Genomic DNA, 9,221 nt, shown 5'->3' with positions numbered 1-9,221 from the left:
GATCTCCCCTGATGAGCTTGTAGGCAGCCACCAGGTCCCCCCTCAGCCTCCTCTTGCTGAGGCTGAACAGGTTCAGGTCCTTCCGTCTCTCCTCGTAGGGCCTGTCCTGCTGCCCTCTCACCAAGCGGGTGGCCTCCTCTGAACCCTCTCCAGGCTGGCCACATCCCTTTTGAAGTGCGGCGCCCAGTACTGGACGCAGTACTCCAACTGTGGCCTGACCAAAGTCGCATAGAGGGGGAGGATCACCTCTCTGGACCGGCTTGAGATGCACCTTTGGATGCACGACAAGGGATGGCCAGCCTTGATGGCTGCAGTCTCGCATTGGCGGCTCAAGTTCATCTTGGAGGCAATAATGACTCCGAGATCCCTTTCCACCTCTGTGCTTTCAAGAGGGGAACTCCCCAGTCTGTATGTATGCTGTGGATGCCTTCTCCCAGGGTGCAGCACCCTGCATTTGTCTACGTTGAACCCCATCCTATTCTTGTCTGCCCACTTTTGTAATCTGTCTAAATCTAGTTGCAACCTCTCTCTTCCTTCAAGTGTGTCCACCTCGCCCCACATCTTAGTGTCATCAGCAAACTTGGGCAGCGTGCTTTCCACCCCCTCGTCCAAGTCGCTGATGAAGATGTTAAACAGTGCGGGCCCGAGGACCAAGCCCTGGGGTACCCCACTGCTCACATCTCACCAGGTTGAGTACGACCCGTCTACCACTACTCTCTGGGTGTGCTCCATCAGCCAATTTTTTACCCATCCAACTATGCAGGCATCAATGCCACAGTTGCTTAATTTATTGATGAGGCTTGCTCTATTAAACTTGCTGACATGCCTCCTTTTCCTTACTCACCCCCTACATTTATTTTATAAATAAATATTTTGTGGTTAGTGCACTCTGTAATTAGATCTTAAGCAAAATGATGTGTTCCCAGGTTCTGGTGACTTACTTCACGTTCTTCGGCAGGCCTCCCTATACCTGTTCTCTTCCCCATGGTCTTGGGAGTGTCTATCTTATGTTTCACATGACTTTTGGCTTTATAGCTATTCCTAATAATGTTTTGGCTATTTTATTTTCAGTGCTAGTCTACTTAATTACTTGGCCTACATCCTTAGGCTTCATGAAGATTCGTTGTTCATAAGCAACTCATCAGATTTCATTTTTTAAACTTCCCTGGGCAATGATTTGCTCAGATAGCAGCTGATTTCCAGTGTGCTGCTTTGATTTTCTCAGGTGAGTTCTCAGATTTTTTTTGAGTGATTGACACACCGCATATATTGAGTGAGTCCCCATGACTTCCCCTAACGCGCACGAGACTGTCATCTGAACAGGGAGATGCTGAGCTGTGACTGATGCTAAAAACCTGTTTAATGATATCATTACAAAAATGCAAATGTGCACCCCTCCTTGGACCCACTACCTATCGTCTTCTCTGAATAATTTCACATTCCTGACCAGAGCAAGGCTCTTCCCAGTGCGAACAAAAATATTTCACTCTTGATCTAGGTTGACTTTCAACTAACAATGCAGCTCCAGCGAGAGGAAGGACTAGACACCGCTGAATCTGAGCACAGGAAAATCGACAGTTTTATATGCTGTGGTTGAACACGTGGGATTCCTGATCCCCCACCACCCTGAATGTGCTGTCTGGGTCAGGACCATGCATTCAATACCCGAGTGATGAGTTTTCACAAATCCTATTAGGAAAGACATGATCCCCCAGTGATACTGTCTGTAAAGTGAAGGTCTGCCAAAATGGGATTTTATCTTTAAGCAAACTGAAAAACAACCGTGCAAATACAATTCCCGTATGTGCTGGAAACTGATGCAAACTAGAATCAAATCAGGATTTTGTGCTGCAAAAGCAGAATGTCCTTGCTGAAGTGTATCAAACAGGCACAGAGATAGATCCTCCTCAGGGATGAACAGCAATTAACACACAGCTACATAGTTGGACTGGTTCACATTTTTGTCAATGGCAACATGTAGACCTGGTTAAATCCGGTCCAAAAATACATCTTTTAAAGCCCATGTCAAGCTATAGTCTATACTCCAGACACACTGACCCGCAACTAACATCTCAGCAGAAAGATGAAATCCTAGGGTATCCCAAGGGACTCTGAGCAATCACTTCTTCTAACCCAAATTGGAGCAGGCTTGGCTTGGGGACCAGTTCTCCACTACTCATGGCTAGCTTAGGACCCAACAGTTATTGCCAGCCTTGGCCATTTTCCAGAAGCCACAGCCAAGCTCCAGAAGCGTAGCCAAGCAGAAGGCCCCAAAGCCCATTTCCGAATGATCATAGCATGAACCTTTGCAGGTGTGACAACTAGTATGGTCAGCAAAGTAAAGGAAGCCTTCAACATGTCTAACTAAACCAGTAATGAGAGACAATTAAATAAAGCACAAGGCCTAAAAAGAGGCATTATGGCTAGGGACAGACATTACACACAAACTGATTTAAATGATCAGAAACTGGTTTAAACCTATAACAGAACAGATGTTCAGTGCACATAAACCAGTTTGAAAATGGCTGAAACCAGTTTGAGATAAACCTGATTGAACGTAGTATCAGGCCTAACTGGTTTGGGTCAAACCAACGTCTGTCCCAGACCCCTAAGGGAAGAGCATGCATTCATATATCCAATAATCCAAACATACTATAAATTTTTCTTTAAATATTAGTAGCCATGATTGATGTAACCAAATGTATTAGATGCTGTTTGGTTAGAATAGCTATATTATTTCATTAAGATGTTTAGATAATCTGTAGACGCAAAACATCTTCATCAGAGAAGAGCATAAACTAAGGTAAAGAACAAGCTGGACAGCGTTGAATGGGGAAGGAAAGGAGATAAATCTTCCCTTTTACTTTCCCAAGGATGTAAATCCCAGCTACACGACACCTTCCCAGTCCACAAGAGATCCGGTTCAGTCCAATTCCAAAAGTTTCAGTGAAACCAAAAATTTGAACAAAACCAAGCCAGGGGCATTTATTAGATTATTAGAACCAGCCATCAATAAATATGGGGTATAAACAGGAGGGAAATTTGGAGAACTCAGTACATTCAAGGAGACCTGCTGCCAGTCCTCTTCTGTCTCCCCAGCCATTATAGGGAAGACTCTATGTTGTGCTGTCATGGGTTTCTGCACAGACGTAAGGATAATGTTTGGTTTTGTGTTTTAAAGTGCAAGCAAATAAAAGGTCAGGCTGTAGACCCGTCTGCCTCTTTTATCAGTAGCCAACCCCCACAAGGTTACCTGTAATTTGAGTAGCAGAACGCTGTTGTCACATTAAATATGAAAGCTATAAGACACTACCGACCATTCTCCGGGGAAAATGGAGATTGGCCGGGTAGAGGGAGGGGTGGTAAGGAAACGTTGCTATTTAACGTGGTCCCCCAGCCAGCTCTGCTCAGCATGCACAGGATTGGATATGTGTTTCTGCAAGCCGTGGAACAGCCCTACGTGCTCAAATGTTGCTCTGGAAACAGTTCAAAAAGGTTTCCTTGGAGTATGGGCTATGTCACTAATAGAAAGGAGGTGCATTCTCTCTCAGCCAGGTTTGCTGCAGCAGAGCCTGTTTGCATTGCCACATTCATGCTGTTGCAAAGCTCAATGCACTTATCCTTTCTCTCCCATACAGTCACTCTCTCTCCTCTCTCTTTGACCTCCCCCATGCAATCATGCTCACAGTCCAATGATGGTCTGCTTTCCTCTGGGACTTTGAAGAGAATTGTTATCATAGACAAACAGGCATCATCCTCAGCCACTCGGTGCCTCTGAGACCAGCGGTTTCTAAATCATGCCAACATTTACTAGTTCAATTCTTAACGCTGCCACTTCCACAGCACTTGCAGAGGTGCATGCTGCCAGGAGGCGAGCTCTGACTGGAGGGTCGGGCAATTATTTCATAGGGATGGCCAAACAGTTTAAAAAGCCGCTACTTCATGGAAGGATGCTATTTTACAGCTGAAGTCTCCAGTTTGCATCCACTGTGCATCACAGGAGAACATCGGCCATTATTTCTGAACCTTTGGACAGTTCTTGGGACCTCGAGAAAACATCTGGGAAGAGAGAAACTTTCTCTGCCCAGATGTTTTTGCTGTAATGTGTCTCTCATTACTCACTCCTTCCTCTCTGTTGATCTCCTGATTTAAAAAAAAAAAAAAAGGGTTCACCCTCCAATTAGGGATTCAAACAACGTTGTGCAATTTAAGTGCCCACTTAAACATAACAGGCACCTGATTTTGTCCAAATCAGGAGACTGCAAACATTCAATAGGCAGAGAGTTATTTAGAACAAGCATCCATGCTTAAGGATAATGCGGCAGTCAGGGTTGCCTGTTGGTTTTACTTTTTTATCCCATATAGTGGCCAATAAAACCTAAGAATTACTTCCCAGAAGGGATTTCCCTTCCCCCTCCCCCACCAAAAAAATCTGTTTTGGAAGAACAAATACTGATTTTGTGTTTGTTTCTGCAGGTGGGCAGGTTGCCAGCTTGTATGGCTTGTGAGAAGGCAGGGGGAAAGCCAGCTGATAGAGCGCTGAGGGGTACAATAGAGCCAGAAGGGCTACTGAGGTCCTGGGAAGTCCTTGGACATGGTTGGGGAAATGAATTGGCAGAAAGGCTATTAAGTTTCCATCTGAAGCTTGGAGGGAATCAGTATGTTCCTCCTAGGTGCGTCTACATGTTCACGGTTACTGTGCAAATTACTGCACAATTGGGGCACACATCTACACTTGCACACCTGTTCTGTGCAGTAACTAGGCGACTTCTGCCAACATGGGTGTAAATTTGCTACCTGCATAATGCATGTAGCAAATTTTTTCCTGATTAATTACTGCACAGTAAGGCATGTGTAGACACCTTACTGTGCAGTAACATTTAATGTGGACTGACTTGGGACTAAAGTTAGTCCCAAGTCAGTCCACACACACAGGGTTACTGCGCAGTAATGCCTGCATGTGTAGATGCTGGCATAAAAACTGATTACTGAGCAGTAATTTACCGTGCAGTAGGTTAGTGTGCAGTTAATGCACATGTAGACATGCCCCCTAAGTATTTGGAAACCTTCAAGTTCAGCATTTCTGACCAGATCTAATCATGGTGCAAGGCTGGGCCATGTAACTGAAGCCCAGCCTTGTGAGGGAGCTCCCTTAGAATAGAAGAACCCTATGTTGGGGTGGAAGAAGTTGCCATACAGAGCTCCCAAGGATAGAGGGGCACCAGACCCACTGCCACGTCCCCTGCAACTATACAATCTCGCTACAGCATATTTTATGTAGCTTAATTGGCTGACTGGGAGATCAAGAGGTGGACAGAGGTCAACATGGAATCATCATTACGTGGGTTTTTCCTTAAAGGAGTTCTTCAGCGATCAGTCCAAGGCTATTCAACAATTCCATCAATGATAGTTTCATAGTTTCATAGTTGGTAGGGTTGGAAGGGACCTGAGTAGATCATCAAGTCCACCCCCCTGCCATGGCAGGAAAAAGTACTGAGGTCAAACAACCCCGGCTAGGTGTTCGTCTAACCTCCTCTTAAAGACCCCCAAGGTAGGAGCCAACTCCCGCGTGGCCCCCCCGGCCTAGTTTGTAACCAGCCACTAGATCCCCTCTCGGCCATCTCTTGTGGAGGCTAAGCAGGTTCAGGTCCCTCAGCCTCTCCTCGTAGAGCCTGCCCTGCTGCCCCCTGATCATGCGGGTGGCCTCCTCTGGCCCTCTCCATGCTGTCCACATCCCTCCTGAAGCGCGGCGCCCAGAACTGGACACAGTATTCCAGCTGCGGCCTGACCAGTGTCACATAGAGGGAGAGGATCACCTCCTTGGACCTGCTTGAGATGCATCTGTGGATGCACGACAAGGTGCAGTTGGCCTTCCCACACTGTCAGCCCATGTTCATTTTGGCATCAATAATGACCCCAAGATCCTTTTCTGCCTCTGCACTGACGAGAAGGGAGTTCCCCAGCCTGTAGGTCTGCTGCTGGCTCTTCCTCCCCAGGTGCAGCACCTTGCACTTGTCAGTGTTGAAACCCATCTTGTTCTCATCCACCCACCCCTGCAACCTGTCCAGGTCCAATTGCACCCTATTCCTCCCTTCTAGCATGCCCACTTCCCCCCACACCTTAGTGTCATCTGTGAATTTGAACAGGGATGTGGAACTAAATGTAAAATCCCCACTGAGGAAATTGGCAGGTAGTGAATGTGGCAGGGAGATAACTAGAGATCAGTATCTGGAGTTTTGACACTGCAAATACTGATATATATTCTGAGAGACAAGAAGTTCAACAATCCCTACAGAATGGGGATGGTATCCTGGTCATCAGTGACTCTGGGAAAGATTTCAGGGTCATAGCGACTTAACACAACTTAACACACAGCACAAGAACCAGCATCCAGAATCTGAAACCAGAGAAAAATCAAAGAAGGGATTAGGCCCATTTTTTGTAAAAACATTGAATGGTGACCAATTGCTCAAGGGAAGTACAAAAAAAAGTTTTGGATTTTCTCTCTCGATGTCTTGAAAAAGGATGCTCTTCTAAAATGTATATTTTATTTAGCATGTGAATTTGAGCCAATTTTTAGACACTTCCTGACATTCCCACTCTGTCTTTGGTTCCTTTCAGGGATGACCTTGAGAAGAGGACTTACACCATCATAAGCATCAAAAAGGCCCTTTGCCTTTACCTGCTACTTGGCCTCTGAATGGTCAATTCAGGCCCAATATCAAGAGCAGATTTCTATGATCTACATGTTGTCCATGATCTTCAAAGGTAATGACAATTTTTAAACTAGGCAGGCCAGGCCACGGGGGAATATATCATATGGATAGTCTCTGTGCTGATAAGGACCTACACTCATGCCCAGGAGAATTCTTTCATCCCTTGCATCTTCTGGGTCCAACAATTATAGTTCAGGATCAAGCCTCTTTAAATTCACAGTGGGCACATCTGCATGAGATGCTTAGTGCACATTAGCCTAACAACACTGCATAGTAGTGTGGTAATTAAAAACCATGCTAATAGCTGGCTGCGCAGTGTTATTAGGCTAATGCACAGTCCGCATCATAAAATAACCATGCACAATTGCTATTGCACAGTAATTCTAGTTGCTGCTTATATAGTTTGTACTTTATTAAGCAAGTACTAAAGTAAATGCTCAGTAAGTAAAGCACATTAATGAATGTGTAGACACACCCGCTATGTAAGAACAATTGTTTCTATGCCTCTTTCCATGTGGCCTCATATGCATTCTCTGAACTCATCTGCAAGGCCTCTCCCCTTCTCCATTTCTAGGTCCTCTGAAATTGCCATTTTTGCTGTCTCGCAACCTTACGGATTGACAGAGAGAATTTCTCTTGTTGCCTCCCTCTTTGCCTTCTGCCTCCTTGTCTGTCTGTCCTTGGGTAGTGAACTTCTCCTCTCTTGTATTGCTTGAAACCTGCTCACAGTGGGATTCTGTTGCCTAACAGCAGCATAGGTTATAGGGAGGAGAGATGGGTTAGTGGACCGAGCATTAGACCACAAGCATGGAAACCTGGCATCTAGTCCTGGTTCTGTCACTGACCTTGGATGAAACATTTAAGTTGTCTGTGCATTAGAAACAAATACAGGTACAACACTGATGTTCAGCTAGAGTAAATCAATGTAGATAGCCTGTCCTAGCATGGCTTCATTGACTGCAGGCTGTCTGTGGTGCAACTGGAAAGAGCAATCAGCAGTGTTGGCACTGGATTTATGGCTCAGTCTGGATACCTTGTTCCAAGCAGACTCAGACTGACCATGACTTCTTCCATTCAATAATAGGCAAATTTTATTGATACACAATGACAGCAGATAAGTAGGATATGGGGAGTTATTTTGATTGCTTGCCTGTATTATTCTTATCTACCAGTGCCCAAGGCTTCACAAGGAGAACGTAAGCTCCAGTCTGTGGTTCTTTGCTTGAAGGTTGAGGGCTGATGCCCATTCGTGCCAATGGGGTGAGCAAGACGGGCTGGTGGTGTGCTGTCTGCCCATGGTGGCCTTGGGATCACCCTTGCTCTGAAAATCCCTCTTCTTGTATTCTTTTCCTTCTGAAGATGCTTCATTTCTGGGTACCATTGATTGGTCTACCTGTGGTTGTTATACTGCCAGCATGCCCCTTTGTTTCTCAAACATATCACATGCATACATCTTAATTTGGTCATTTACCGGTGTCTTAATTTGAACATCCCTGGCCTCCTAATTTGATCATTTCACCAAAACCAATTGGAATCATCACTGGTAATTAAACTGTGCACATGTTCCTAATTATTGCTTTACTGGAGAGGCCACCATTCAATAGAGCATCCCAAGCTACAGGCATGAAATAATACATGTGATTAATAACCCTTGGTTACACAATCCAAACATGATCGTAGCAGAGATGAAGAATCAATGCAGAGATAACTTCCTATGATTATGTGATTCCTTGGAGATAGAGATGTTACTTAAATTGCCAATTGCTCAAATCACGAGTGAGCCTTTATAAAGTGGGATAAGGCAAGGTGCCGTGTTTATGGATTATGAGTTAGACATAGAGGTTCAGACACGCCATTTATACAAACACACACAAATCATCATACACATCGTTACACACAGGCATATACATAGACAAAACAACCATTCCATCCACACACGCACCAGATATAATTACCAGTAATAGTTGCTCAATATCAGCCCAGGGTGGCCAACACAGGATTACTGAGTAGATGATGATGATTTGAAGATAGCAGATTTGAAGATAACAGCTGGAGCAGGGTGAATAGATGCATCTGTGCTCTGATGAAACAGCAGTAGAGAAAGAGACTCACCCAAATTGGCATTTTCAAAGTGTTCTTTTATGGGGACTGGAATCTTTTGTTTCAGTGCTTGGGGTTTTTTCCCCATACTCAGCTTCTGCTTTTGCGATTGTTCTTCTTTTGTCTTCAGCTTATCTCAGCCTTGGAGTGTTCTTGCTGCCCATCTGGCAGGATGGGTGCATTCCTTCTCCTCGCTATCTTCTTTGTGCCCTAGCCCTAAAAGGGATTTTTCAGCCATTTATTAATTAGTTTACTGACTGGTAACTTACATTTGGTGCCTTATTGCTTACATAAACAGTTACATTTTCTTCTCCTGTCTCTATGCTATTCTCTCACAGTTCACCCTTTTACACACACTCATAGATTCATAGATGTTAGGGTCGGAAGGGACCTCAATAGATCATC

The sequence above is a fragment of the Alligator sinensis genome, unplaced genomic scaffold, assembly GCF_000455745.1.
Source record: "Alligator sinensis unplaced genomic scaffold, ASM45574v1 scaffold781_1, whole genome shotgun sequence".
Taxonomy (NCBI): Eukaryota; Metazoa; Chordata; order Crocodylia; family Alligatoridae; genus Alligator; species Alligator sinensis.
The sequence above is the reverse complement of the archived record's forward strand: the minus strand, read 5'-3'. Positions refer to the sequence as shown.